Source organism: Trichoplusia ni, chromosome 2, assembly GCF_003590095.1.
Source record: "Trichoplusia ni isolate ovarian cell line Hi5 chromosome 2, tn1, whole genome shotgun sequence".
NCBI lineage: Eukaryota > Metazoa > Arthropoda > Insecta > Lepidoptera > Noctuidae > Trichoplusia > Trichoplusia ni.
Window position 1 is genome coordinate 20,940,786 of NC_039479.1, and position 16,182 is coordinate 20,956,967.

The window sequence follows — 16,182 nt, forward strand, 5'->3', positions numbered from 1 at the left end:
ACTAGTATTCTTAACCTTACCCTACTTACTAATGTTGTTAACCCAAAAATTCGTATGTGTGGATATTTGATCCTCTTTATCGCAGAAATCACTGAACGGATTTAGACGAAACTTGGTACACACAATATAGTTTAAAACAGAATTAACATATAGGAGTTTTATCTCAATTTATGTTCACGTGAGATCGTTTTACAGCGAGTGGGGCCGGGGGCAACAGTTAGTCATTCATATAAAAATCTAGTAAGCCTATTTTTTGTTTATTTCACGTAAAACATATAGTGAAATAATTTTCGTGTAAAATTTGCCTCACAAATGTTAAAAGACTACAGATTTAGATCACCGAAAGGTATCTTGCTTATAAGGAACGAATTTCTCTCACGTTTTAATTGTCGTAGTAAGCAGACTGGCCAGTTATCCGTGTAACTAAACCCAATCACAATGTTTTTGAATTGCCTGTCTTGGTCTCAACCAGTTTCACTACTTAGTTAGGGTCAAAATAGCGTGGAAGCAAATATATTCTAATGCTTTATAATGCAACATGGGTCCCTTTACGAGTTACTCATTTTTTACAGCGTCCATGTTTTGTCAAAGACCATTAAGCCAACATTAATTTCGAAACTTTCATAAATAAGCTACCTTTATAAATAAAGTATGACATTTTACAAAATAGCATTTAAATGATTAATGTGTTATTCCCATAGGTGTGTTGTAAAAATGACTGAAAGTTAGCCAATATTCCGAAAACATTAACTTTTATCACACAGGATACATGGCTCCCTTGGGAACACTTTGGATTAAGAATTTAAATTGTGTTTTAAATATTTAATGGCCCATGGTTTGATTAAAACGAAGATAGTTGTTTACAAATTGTAGAGATCGATTTTTGCAGTCTATGTATTTAGTCAATGATTAAAAGACAGTAGGTTATTCTCCCCTCAAGAAGTCCAATTCTAAGTTGTATTAAGCAATTTTTGAAATTTATAAAACGCCAAAAGGACGAAAGATTAAATTCAACTTTAAGAATTGATATAAATATAGAAATCCCTCAAAATCATACTTTTCGAATTCATTTTCCAGCACCATTTTATCAAAAGTACTTTCATTTTATTTACACTCTCTTACAAACTTTAATAACTGTTTACAAAGTTTGTCAATCAAATCTCCTTTCTTGACTAATCATAATAGTTCTTTGACCTCTAACCTAAGTTCAGTTCAGTTTGAGTGAATGAACCTCCATTAACAACAGTTGTCCAACCCACAAGTGCTATAAGTTTTTAACATTAATCTGACGCTAAAACGCGAACTTGTGTCAACAAAATCGCTTAGGAATAATTTAGTTTAACTAAGTACTTAAGTTTAGATGGGATTATATTTACCAAATATCAATTTAGCATAATATGAGGTAAGTGTGAATAAAGCTAAAAGGTCTTGTGATTTGACTTAGAGTTGATAAGTTGCAAGCAAATTTGAACTTTAAAATAATTAGTCTTAAATAGAGTTTTTATTATTTGTTGAATTCTGCGCCGAGACCTTTATGTTACTTGGTTGATTACATACTTCTACTGACAATTTTTAATAAATCTTGTTTATTCTCATATTTTTTAAGCGTCAGAGATCTTATGAACGCCCCCAACCACTTCCTCCCCTCATGAAATAGGTAGGTGTCAGACTCTTACTGACAAAACCTGAACAGCGTGAGTCGTTGCACAGCAACGTCTCACGCGTTTTTCTGGCGTGTGTGGCAAATATGAAAATGCATTACAAAACACAACGCACCGAGTACGGGTTATTTGTTCCACCAGGACGATTCAGTGATCCATCATTTGCTGTCAAAAAGTCACTAGAAAGTATATTATTTGCTTATAGAGCCCTTCACTAGATGCAGTCTCGAAAATATCTCGAAAAGTCACGAATATTTCACTTCCAACAAACAACCTCAGAGCCATTTCCTAACAAATTTCATTAAATACTCAAGTCAAAGAACTAACATCCTATCTCCTTACCAGCACTGGCCCTTACAAAGAGTAGGATGGCGGCATAGTTCACTTATACTTGTATCTCTTTCTAACGGTAACTGATAGTGAGTACTTAGAAACAGGACCCCTGGGCCCGTTACCAGTCAGTTGCGAAACTGAACATAACTCGCTACCAACCTTCTAAAACAAGTTCCTTAACTATTGCATGTTGGCTAACAATAATTTAGACTAGATTTTTGTAGTCGTAAAACCGTTTTCACCACGTTTCTTAGCCATGGTAAAGAAAAGAATTTCTGAACATGTCTTAACAAATAAGTTTTCTTTGTCTTTGACTTAACTTAAATGAGAACCGATAGGAATTAGCACAGGAACCTTTTATGGAAAAAAAAAAACAAATATATCAGACGCTGTCTATATTCTTCTGTTAATTTTCCCTAACGATAAAAAACCATCCAGTTTCTTATTTTTTGTGGATATTTTTCGACATATAGAAATTCCCCTGATTATTTTGAATTGAAGACTAAATAACCGTTTCTTATTATTTGCAAAAGGTAAAGAAACGTGATTCGTGAAAATCTAGAAAATTAATTTACTTCGAACCAATTTTCGTAATATGCAAACCGCAAACATTCGATTGTCAGAATAAACAAAATATTAAAAAAAGAGCCTAACCATATAAACTTAAAACAATTTTTAGTCACAACAAACTACCAAAGAGTTTAATTACCTTTGTGATGATAACATTGAGACAAAAGGTAAATTAATTAGTTCCAACCGTGTGCACTTAATGTGGCCTACTTTGTACGCTTTAGTTAGGAGGCCGTTGCATAATCTCGTTATGAAGCTGTCATTATGAAAACACCCGTTTTATCTGGAGCTATAGGAAACGAGGTTACTCTATTCAGGCCTTTTGTTGAAGTTTGTTACAATCATTATTTTTATTAGAGGCTTAGAAAAATGAATCTTAGGTCTAGTGCTGGTCGGATTTGCGACGTGGAGGGTTTTGTACATATAAGCTGAAATTAACAAATGCAGCAAGAAACCTAAGTGAACAGTATCAGTCGTTTTCGTACTTCGATTTTTATTTTTTGTTTTATCGGAAACAAAAATACATCACCTGTAAAACTTTCAAATGTCTTGCTTGCTTGCCCAAATGTGGTACATGATGCAGTTGTTACATTACATACATTACAATTGTTCAGCACATTTACCATTAGCGGCATGCAAATGAATTACAAGATCATGAGGTACTGACGATCTGTCGACAAACAGATGGACAGACGAACACACAAACGTCTTTTACGAAACCCTAAAACATTTCAGTTATTATAAACTTATACATATTTATACGTTTCCGTCTTAAATACATAGTTTTAAAACAATTTAGACACCGTTTCCCAAAAAACCCAAATTTGTAAAACACATTTAGGTACTTTTAATAATTACGACATAAACCTTTTCCAAAATGAAGACTTGTCCAGAAACAAATGTATGTTAATAACTCAAGGCATAACGACCGATAACAAGCAAAAATCGGATATAACATTAAACAAAATCTATCTAGAACTACAAAACTTACTCAAGAAAACAACTAGACCACAAGATTATACTGTTTTGTTTTATCCAAAACTTTTCTTACAATTTGGACTAAACGGCGCCGTCTGCCATCACACATAAGCACTGGAGTATGAAAACCAATTGTTAGGATAAGGGATCCCATTTATTACTTTACGTACTAAAGATTCAATCGCTTGTAATCTCAGGATTGTATTAAATTCTAGGAATATGCTCGTAATTGTTTCATCTAATACGTAGAGGTCTTTCTTAAGTAAAATGGAGGTCATAGGCTACAAATATATTTTATTTAAGCTCCTTTTTACTGTTTTTATGTATTTAGATATAATAGATAAATACTGTAATTATATTTTACTTGTAATTTTGATCAGCAGTCTTTTTTTTAGTTCAATACTCAAAAGTTAAAACGGAATACTGTTACTATGGCTCTGCTGTTTAACCGTCTAGCACCAGGCTTTAAGTCATGAACCGTGATAGCCATAAAAACTAAGCTTTTAGTTTGTCATATTTTTTTGATAAAATCAGTATGAAGATAGCTGGCACCTTGGGTTAACATAGGCTGCTTTCGTTAAAGGAGGGTAACACTATAACAAAATCCAGGCGAACACAGAAGCGAGCAACATATTATCATAAAATACCAATTTGAAATCTTAAAGCTTATGTCCTCAAATCGGGAACTTTATAATACTATTCTTAAATAACTGTTTTAGACCACATGATTCGAACAAAACCTCCTTACTTATATTTTCTGCTATACTTGACTTCGTCGAAAGGTGTAACTCAATTGAGCACGATACATGTGCTCGGATCACGCGATATACGCGCAGAGTAAACTCTCGCAGTAAAGACTGTTGGAGCAGCGACTAACTACTAGAACAACGCAGCTCCTCATTCTGCCCAATACGAAGATATCAGTTCAATAGATGTGGCAGATGTTGGCTGGTGTGTAATTTGTGGCATAACATTTTGAAGGACACTGACTTAAATAAATCTATACATATAATAAAATTGTAGAAAAGTGAAAACTGTACATTGAATATTTTAAAAAAAGAATAATTGCAGGGTGGTCTACGAACGATTCCGATGCCGAAAATATGATTTTTAGAATTTTTGTCTGTTTGTCTGTTTGTCTGTTTGTCTGTATGTATGTCCGGAAAGATCTCGGAAAGTACTGGATAGATTTGATTCAAATTTTCAGAGAATATCAACAAGAGGTCCGGTCAACATACTTTTTACTTATTATCTCGCTTTTCGTTACAGGGGGTGAGCAGGAGCCTTTTATATCTATAAACAAATATCAAATTATCTCATAAACTACTGAATATATTTCGTTCAAATTTTGCATGCACCTTATCGTACACATGATACAACAAATATACAAAAACCATAACGCTACTATGCAAGGGGCATGAGCAGTAAAGTTTTAAATATTTGGACTCACCCGTAACATCGTTTAATAAAATTATGAGGTCTATTTTCAACCCATTGAGTAGTAGGCAGCACGGTCATCAATTTACACAAAAAACATCACGCTATTTATCTTAAGAATTTTGGCAGAGCAATAATAGGATTTTTCTAAAATAAATCATTTTCACAAAATTAGTCATTTTATTCTCTTTCAAGTCTGATATAGGCCTACCGCGACTATTTCACAAGTAAAATAAAAGAAACATAAAGTAATACGTTTTTTTTATGCAATTGTTACCGTAATCGGTATATTCTTGAAAGAAAGGCACTTAAATTATTTTTATTTTTATTGATGTACTAAAATGACTCAAGTTCAAATGTGGAATGCCGTAATATGATTTTGTATTTATTTACGATAGGTGTATATAATATACCTATGTCTTCAAGATCAAAACATTCGTAGTGACACTCAACCCAAAGTTGCATGTAGTTCACATTGATCTCATCTATAAATATGCCACAATAAATTACTGAACGACACAGTTAATTATTACCTTGGTTCATTTGTAACAACTAGCAACAAAAATATAAACATTCAAACAAAAAAAAACGTTTCAAACAATGAAATAATGTTTTCTTAAATTTGCAACATTACATAGGCCAAAAGTATTTCGGACAAAAAAGCCCAGAAAGCTTGCATAAAACTGCATAGGTATACAATGTGAAAGATCTGTACGACCAAAGCTATCAATGAATAAGAGCGTACGCTAGACGATTTTAACATTATGTATCTATTGATAGAACAATGTCTACTGATACCTGGGATTTTTCAATATTTTAACGATTTGATCGGTCTACATCCGCCATTACAGAGACCGCATACGTAGTCCTTCCAAAAAATCCTGTAACAATTTGTTGTAATCTCTACTTATTTAAAATTTTCTTCTTTCGTAGCCTGGTAAAAAAAGGGAAGGAACAAGACTGAATGAGTTTCTGAGATCCCAAAGCTAAGCCGACGAGGATTAGGAACATATTTTTGGAAATTTCCCCAATAAGGCTGATAATAGCGTGTAGCTATCAGCACTTACGAGTACATCCGTCATACAATGTCTGAAAAATTCATTTTGGCTGTCGGTATCGACAGCGTAACCTCATAAACAAGCTCATGTAGTCTTTATTTAAGTTTCATTTATGCAGCAGGGATGTCGGTATTTTACATCAATAATCGTCAGGTAGGTTAACGAATAAAATACGTAATACTCATGCACATGAAATCACTTTTGTAAATTGGTACAGTAAATAGAACTCATGCACATGAAATCACTTTTATGTTCATATTTTGCTTTGCCGTAACATCACAAATTACACATATTCTATACTTTAGATTTTTGTCATTGTCAATTTAAAAAAGAAGGGGTGTCTGATAGTTTTTTTTATTATCACGCTATTTATTTATCAGCAATTTAAAGTCAAATCACTATCAAAACACCAGGGGGCCAAGATAACTGGAGTGGACGTCGCCGAGTTGTAGGTCATCGCTGCAGCGATCGGCAGCCGGGCGGCGTGGGATGTATTAGCCTCCTTCTGTGAAACAGTGATGTCACAGAAGGAGGCGGCGGTGCGCATTCGGGAAACTGACCCCAGCGCGCCCGCCATACGCCGACGTCGAGTGGGGCGGCGCAGAGCCGCGCATGAGCGCGCTCTCTCGCTCTAACTAGAGTTCTGGGCGACGGCACAGGGGTGTCTGTCGTCCGAGTACCCACGGCGGGGGGCCACATTCGGTGCTATGGATGCGGTCCCAATATGAGGTGTGGAGGCCGACGCTCTTTACACGTCGGCCTCCACACAACACGAGAAAGTGACCTACATGACTGGCCTGTGGAAGCCCGCGGTCGGTGTATGAAGGATTGCAACGCATTGCCATACACCGACACAAAAACGCGGATGACTTAGCACGGCGGTTCAGGTTTAGTCAGTAAAAGTCTGACACTACCCTTTTCCTCCCCCGAGGGAGTGGGTGTCCCTGAGGGTTCCCCCGCCTTGTCAAAAAAAAAGGGGGCCAAGATAACACGTTTACCAACTTTTTATTTTGGAAATATTCCAAATGTTTATGAGGAAGATCAGTTTTAATATTAAGAGGGCAATCAAACGTGTTTCAGGAAACCGTTTATCTGGGCGCAATTTTGCAAAATCTTATATCTTATGACATGAAAATCCTCAGTTACCAAGCCCGACTCTCACTTCACCAGCTCCGTCCATAAAAAATATTTGACATCTTCTTTATATCGTCAGAAAACGTCGTGTGTGAAAATAACAACTGTCTGGCTATCACTGTTCCTGAGAAACAGCCAGGTGACAGACAGATGAACGGACACCGGGGCCTCAGAAATATGGTTCTGGTTTACCTCTTTGGTTACAGTACAATAATAATTTTATGATACCTCATAATCACTGTCATAATCCGTCTAGCAATTTCAGGTGTAGGCCGTCCCAAGAATAGACGAGCTCGAAAATCATAACCCACCCAATTAGAAAAGGGGAAAGCCCTCGAAAGTAAAACATTTTTAGCAGAAGTGCTATGACTGAGTTATACCTTCTGTTATTTTTTCCTACTTGCATCCCCCCCTTTTTAAACGGCTCGATTTGTCAAACATGTCTAAACGAACACTTGTACATAATTCACGTTTAAATTAAAATAGTTCAAATTGTTCGGAAGCTATGATGTCACAGACAGACAGGCAGGCAGATATATCAAAGTTATAAACCCCTCTTTTTGGGATTAAGTAAGAAAAAGTCATTAAAACAGTTGTGAAATATTTGACACCAGGATAGTATCGTAAACGATGAAATGTGTTTGATTCAAACATTTGATAGTCTTTGGGCCGCTCAAGATTCATTAGATATAATTTAGAAATATAAAAGTTTAAAATGTAAAAAAAAAGTGTTTCATTTTCAATATTGCATTACATTTTTGCCATGATCGTTATTATTAAATTTCATAGTTTTTCACATCTTGAAAATCACGCAGACAAAGTCGCGGGCAACAGCTAGTAATAAATAAATGCGGACAACATCACATACATTGTTCTGAACCCAAAGTAAGTTGCTAAAGCACTTGTGTTATGGAATTCAGATACAACGAAGGTACCACAAACACCCAGACCCGAGACAATGTACAAATGTGAATTTTTACATTGACCCGACCGGGGATCGAACCCGGGACCTCAGAGCTAGCGACACCTTGAAACCGGTGCGTACGCCACTCGACCAAGGAGGTTTTACAAAACAGGTACCAATGTACACCTAGCTTAGAAGTCAGGGAGTTTTTTTTACCTTATGTTGTTAACCTTAGCTAATATAATATTTAGATTTTGTATTTTTGTGTCCATAAAGATTATTATGATTATATTACTATAGAGGTCCACAAGGTAGACAACTTTCATTCTCCAAACCCTAGTTGATCAAATTGCTTCAATATATTGAACTGACATGTCAAGATCATGTCACTTGTCCAAAGGGAATGTATGGACATGACCTATACAGGTTTTCCATTCGTGATTTTGTCTGCATACATTGATAACTTCTTGGGTATTACTTTTTGGTATATGAAGAGAAACGACAGAAAAGCGGTAGCAAAATTAATTACATAAAGATGTTATATTAAATTACAAGAAGTCGATTCAAAAATATCACTGATAGTTTCAAAAATATATTCAAAGAAACAATGATAAATTCAAACCAAAAGCAGCTTTAAAACAATTATACTTTCATTCTTGCCACAAAAATGCAGCAGACTGTTTAAATGAAAATGTATGAATTCAATTCGGATTCCAAAATAATTTATTTCACACTTTTACACTCATAAAAATACTTTAAGTTTGAAAAACTAGCAGAAAATGCTTTTTCTACGTTCAGTTAGGGGATTTGAAACGAGTCTTAGACACGATAGCCGGTTTAAACATCAATAAAACAGGGTAAACCTTAAATAACTTCATTCTAGAATTATTTTTCACATTAGCAAGTGGCTTTTTTTAACACCTCCTTTGTACTGTTTCAGATTTTTTTGGTTGCGGGTTCTAAGATTGTCGTTTGTCCAGACGATCTTTTCTTCTGGGCCACACCGAGCTTAAATGGTTCAATGGTTTTCGTTTTTTTGTTTGTAGATCCTCGCTTACAGCACTTGTAATGATGAGCATGTGTAAGAGGCTAGACCCATTAAAATGTCTATATAAATTAGGTTTGTTGAAAAATACACCAAACTTATGATTCTATGTCATAAGATTAGGACACGCAAACGAAGGAACATACAACGATGGACACTATATTTTTGGTAGTTATATATCATGTGACTCATCCAGCAGTTACATAACACATCTTTGTTCTACACAGGAACTCGGAAGGGTACTGGAGTAAGTTAGTGAAGGCTATTTCTCTCAGTTTAATAGTTACTAACTATATCGACCACCGGTCACGAGCCACGGCTATCCTCGCCCTTGATACTCTACCAAGTACTCAAGGAAAGTCGTTTAGAGATCTAATAACTATTGTTTCAGTTTTACAGGTTGTGATCTAAGTTTACTACTTAATATACATATGTTGGTATAGGTATAAGTGGGAAGAGCCCGTTATTAATAACTGGAAGCTATAATAGCTGGAAGCTGGTCGCCTCGATTAAAGCCAGTTGCCACAAATCTGTCATGTAGGTACATTCAGATGTACTGCTTATCAGCGATAACGTGCAGAAGTAATGTTAAATCAACTAAGCAGCAGAGATTGAATTCAAAATTTCATAAGCTCCACTGAATTCTTCTCTTTTCTTGTAGAAAATCTTTTTTTCCATTAAAATTGGTCTCCCATCAAAATTACCAACTGTCGTTTTAAATTGATCTTTTTTTTGTTTAAGCGGAAAGATCATGCTTTAATATTTGAGCTGCCAAACCGTGACCGTGTCAATTCGTGAAATTCAGACTGCTGAAAGACGGACAGACAGCGGAACCATATTTTTAGGCTACCGTTTACACCCATTGCATGCCGAACTATAAAACCAACGTCTATTATAGGCCTCCTGATTTCTAAATCTAAACTAATTGACTGACAACTAGGTCCACTAACAAAAATAATACGAACAATATGCGTGACTATCGTTACATAATTCTTATAATCCGTTCCGGAGTTACAATTGCCTTCAATTAGCATTTAATGCGGCAGTCATTACAATTCACTTTCGTGGCATTCTTCTAGCGAACACTTTCTCGTCTTTATGCACATCGTCTATATACTAACGGTAATAATATTAAGAATTAATTTATAATTATGTGTGATTATACAGCTTATTAAAACTATATTTTTTAAATTATTTCCTGAGAATATTTTTGCGCGGACAGCGGATAGTAGCATGTTTAATATCAGGCGCACGTTTTTACTATTAAAATATTAATTTAATGGATGATGACTCTATTAAAACTATTACTTAATACCAAACTGGAAAACTCCTGTAATAGAGAGGCGAATATGGAAAGAGGAGAGGTAGGTCTTTGCCCAACAGTGGGACAGCATGGGCTTATCAAAATCAAAAGTTTGAAAAAACAATCAATTATTCAAACTACGTTACTAAGTAGCACTTTTAGTAGACTAACCAAAAATTAGACTTATTCAGAAGATGAGCAAAACAATTTGGTTTAGTTTAACATAATTTTAATTATTTTGGAAGCTTGTAATGATATTTTACAATTCATAAACTTTTAACATTTTAAAACCAAACATAATTTATGTCAACATTCTAAACCCAACCAAACAAACCAGTATTTTCGGTTCCCAGCAGTGCAATGTGCTACCCCGGTGGGATACACCGGCCGCCGAGATTTGGAATAGTGCCCATGTAAATGGAAATAAGCTAATAACTTTGATTGTACAACAGGTGCTATATCGCTATTAGTGGGGCATGCAATGCACTTGGGTCATGTTATATTAAAGGAAGCTTGAATTAGCCGATGATTGAATATCGGAACAAAATTATATTTTATGATTGTATCATATAATCTAATCTAATCTAAAGTTAATACGAAAGTAAATTATAATAAAAAAAACAATAAATTTAATTTATGGGACCAGCGATTTGTGCTTCTTTCTGCTTCTTTGTGCAGGCGTTTATTTTCATGTGATTTCTAAAACACGGAAGCTGTGATATGAATTTCTCAACACACACAACATTAAAAAAGTCGTCGCGTGCCTCGGAATCGAACTCGAGACCTTTGACTTGGCAGTAGAGCGATCTTACCACTCAGCTATCACTCCGTTTTTGAGCCTCAACCATAAGCAGCATTTCTGCTATGTGTACATAATATATTTAGCCTGTAACAGTAATCTATTTTAGCTTCAATCATTGTTAGAAAGGCAAACCATGAAGACAATACTGCCATTCACAAACTTATCGTAAAATAAAAAGTTGAAATTAATTGTATTGATTAACATTCCGTTTAGATTCCTAAAATAGCATTAAACTGAAATAATATGTACATTATTATGACAGCTCTATTAAAAGGTTATGTACTCCACTCGCATTACTAGGACACATAACATTAATCTGGATTCTAAACACGTTTGACACTTTTATGGACTGGAAGTAGAGTTACCATGGTTTTATAGAAATAGACGGCATTTATCTCGACATCATTCTCTATTATCAATGTTTATCAAAGTGTTTTCAACCGAGTTTAAAAAGTAAGACATTCTTAACTCGTTTATTTTTGTTTTCATTTATTCACGTGATATAGCTGTCATTTCTCTTTTTTATTTGAAGTCGGTTGTGTGTTCTTGTTTCTTCGTTCGTTGGTAAAACAATGTTAAATAGAATAAGTTACAAAATTAGCTTAGAAAAAAACAAAATCTATGACTTCGTTGCTAATAATGGTTATTAGCAACGAAGTTATCTATCTCTATTTTGTCTACTATATTACACTGCATTGTAATTTATATCATAAATCATTGTCATCGTCATTCCCACTATTTAAAGTTTCAATCATTATTTCGTTTTCATCATAAACGAAGTTACAAGTACATATTGATAGCTTAACAACAATCTGGTGTTCCGATGTCACTATAGTTGCAGCAAGTACGTCACGATCACGAACTCAGTTTGGAACTAAGATATTGTTGTATGGTACCGTTTAATACTCCAATCGATCCGGAGGACAAACAAGAGTCAACTGCCGTATAAAGTGAAGCCGTGTGGAGTCAGCGATGGATGGAGTTCTGTTCTGTAACATTTAATATTTAAAATACAAAGTTATATTGTTTTTTTTTTTTAATACGCAGCAAGCGCTACAAAAAAGATAGTTTTGGCAATTGAACAAAAATGTTACGATGGAGTTTTTTTAAACAATGGAATAATTTGATCCCTTGGTCAGTGACCTAGGGTAGCTAGCGTAGCTGGTGAAACGACAAGAAGCTTTAGCAAAGACTCGCTGTCTAAAGTTTAAAATTTACCATCGTATTATAAATTACTAGCTGTTGCCCGCGACTTCGTCCGCGTGGTTAGAAGATATAAGTTATGATTTATACCTACCCTATTTTTTTCACATTTTCCATTGTATCTTCGCTCCTATTAGTCGCACCCTATAACCTTCCTCGATGAATGGTCTATTCAACACAAAAAGGATTTTTCGATTTGGACCAGTAGATCCTGAGATTAGCGCGTTCAAACAAACAAACAAACAAATAAACTCTTTAGCTTTATATATTAGTATAGATTACAATGGCATCGAAGTTTAGCAATGGGGAATCAATGCCGTGATTATAAAAAATCTCAATGCAATTCTCTGTTGATTACATCATCACCTTAAAATCATTAAATCAATTCAGACGAAGCTTGGTATGCATTCAGTTGAAATCCTACCAAATGTATTTCGCATCAAAATCTAATAAAACAAATTATTACTCTTGTCCTGAAAAGGTTTTATAGAATTTCATCATATGCTTCTATTTCGAAATTTATGTACAAAGCTAACACAAACCTCAGTAAAAATGTAAAAATATTTGACGTTATTACAAAAAAAGGAAATCCCAAGTAATTTATTTTATCATCTACAGCTAAAAGGGCACAGCGGAAACCCGTAAACAACATCAATTTATATACGCACAATAGAAAATAAACGAGTAAAAGTAAACGCTTGAAGAGTTTCGGCCGTATGTGGCGAATGCTTAAAATGCGTGAACCTCGCTTACTTATGCTCTCCGTTTAATAAAACACGTCTTACAGTGAGCCATATGTTCTCAGCCTTATATTGAACAAGCCATGTTTACTTAGGGGAATACGTAATGAATACACGCGTCCCTGGCGTTTGTCACGAACTACACCGGTATTACAGCGTTACCGTGTAACACTATCGGTGTACGACTTCATTGACCGAAATTATTTGGGAGTCTTTTGTTTTTGGTAGTTTTGGCCGACACTGGAAATATTAACCTCAATGCTTGACAATGAATGATCGCTCCGTAGTGGTCTTCGATAGCGCTGAAATTAATCTCTGTCTTAAAGTAAAAGGTTTTAAAAAGAAAAATAGGAAGTGTTAGTAGTTGTTAAAGGAAAAGCTAATAATTTCCAGAATGTCGGTATTGTAAAGTTGCCAAAGAGGTTTATGAAACGTACATAATGTGTATAAATTTTACATAGATTGGTTGTGACTATTCATAAGTATGTACAATAGGAAAAAAATGAGCAGAAAAAGAGAGTCCTCAACTTACCAATCACATTGTCACCCTACATCGCAACTGGAACATAGCTAACCAAACGTTATAATCTATGTATATCCATTTGGTTTTTATGTGCACATGAACTTAATCATACATATAAACAAACAGCCTTGGACAGAAGGGAAAGGGTCTACTAATTTGTTGAAGGACCGTTAAAGCTGCTTCGATTCGAGAATTGTGAATTAGACCCTATGTGGCGATATGCTCTAAAATAATCTTTGAAGTTTGCCATCCGATTTATTACTTCTTTATTTTGATATATTTGCAATGATGGTCATTTCTTTTTGTAAGACCTATTGAGGTTAAAGATAAATTGATTGATGTCACACGTTGTCATATCAGTTTGTCAAGTTTTACTCGGCACTTACAGGGTAGCATGCTAGTTCCTGACTTATAGGAGATGCAATGACCAGTATGTATAGTTGGGTTGTCACATAAAAAAAAATGTCCTAAACTATTCAATAAAGAAATATTACAAATATTGTTCAAAACAATTCACCCCACATCGGCTTTGCCTAACAAATCGACTCATTCAACCAACAGTAACCATATCCTTGCAGCAATCAGAGTCCGAACTTTTTACGACATAAGTCCCGTAAATTGCACTTTAAAACGTGCAGATTATTTTACATACAAATCGAAAAAAATCTAGAAAATCTGGGACCGGAATGAAATCTAGTTATTAAAAAAAAAAAAACATTTAAAAAAAAAATTTGATTTATTGAATTATTGAAATTATTGACGAATTATTGAAACTTGTATTAAACAATGTGGGGCATTTTATTGTTAGGAGTTCCCACCACTATCACCCAACTGATATCTATTTCTTAAGGCTCTTTGTACGGAACCAACATTGTAAATCCAACTTGCACTTGAACGGTTTTACAATGTTTTTAACTAATCCCTTCCCCCATATGCACTTAAACCCCAATATAAATTCATAACTTTGAAAATTCTTTACCAACGATCAAAATAGCTAACTAACCTCAAGAGCCAATTGAATAACGCTCAATCAACACCAATCACGCATCATAGAACGAAACGAACCGCCGCAGGCCTAGTTTGCATAATAATTATACATTATACAAGGCATCAAATTCACAAGGGTGGGAGAACAAATGCATTGGCATTACGAGATAAGAGTTTTGCGAATTTGTATTCAAAGTGGGTGCGAGGGTGGGACTCTGAGGGCTCGCGTATACGCGTGATATATGCTAATAAGCCGGCCATTTTTAAACCCTTTCGTTGGTCGGATTCATTGCGGCTGTTCTTTAGAAAGGTGTTTTCAGTATTACGTGTGTAATGTGATTTATAACTTTTCTGTAACTTGCTATGGTTTTACGTGTGCGTTCTTGCACCATGTTGTGATCTCGGCTGAGTTAAATTAGTGACTATTGAAAGGGTTGTTTTATTTAATAACTGACAGATCAGTTTGTTTGGATTGTTTAATTCATAAAATAAGCGTCATATGTATTCAAGATATTCAAGGCCTACGTTCAGCAGTGGACGGCGATAGGCTGAGATGATGATGATGATGTATTCAAGATGGATACATACATAACCATCCAATAATGAATTTAAAAAATAAAATTGTAGCAAATAAAATCATTATTTAAGCCCAACAAGTCAAGCAAGAAACCCTACAAGTTTTATTAAATGTATAAACAATACATTTATATTATAACCAATCAATGTTATAGTGGCGAAAGCCTGTGAAGATAATATATCAATAACACTTAAAAAAAACAAATACCCCAATATCACTACAAAATATAAAAGCACTTTCACTAATAATAAATATAATGTTTCTTATAAAATATCCACAGGTATTTTTATTTTCACACATAATACCTGTTAAGTGCATAAAGCAGTTCCTAACTCCCATAGAGCGGTAAGGGCGAGGCCCCATTGCGAGTAACTGTTTTCGTCATTAGTAGACGCGATTTAAATCTGCAAAATACTACTAGCCTACAGCAGGCTTAGAAGTGTCATGCTGTCTTTGTCACTATCAAGTGGAATATAGAGACAAAAAAATATTTTACAATATTGAACAAGAACTCGCTGCAACTACACTAGTTGATTAATCATAGGGTTAGCTACGCTTGATACTGACGGTCCGTGGATGGATACCGTGTTTATCCGTGGTTCGGAAGTCTGGCAAACTGATTTGCTAAGGGTTATCGTGTTGATCATGAAAATAGGTTGAGAAGGTCAGACAGGCAGTGGCTTCATGTAATACACTGGTACTTGGCCGCAACTGTTTAAACTGAAACTGGTCCCTGACAAGCCTAGGCTGATGATAATAACGATCAATTAACAGAAAGTTCAATTCTTGTGCAATGAAACATCAAATTAACGCAATCACCAAACATTTGTGTATGAATGTACGAGTAAATAGCAATAAACATTCAATATCTTTACCGCAGGCCATTAGAATTTAAACATATTTTAAGAAAATTCTAATGCTCCTTAT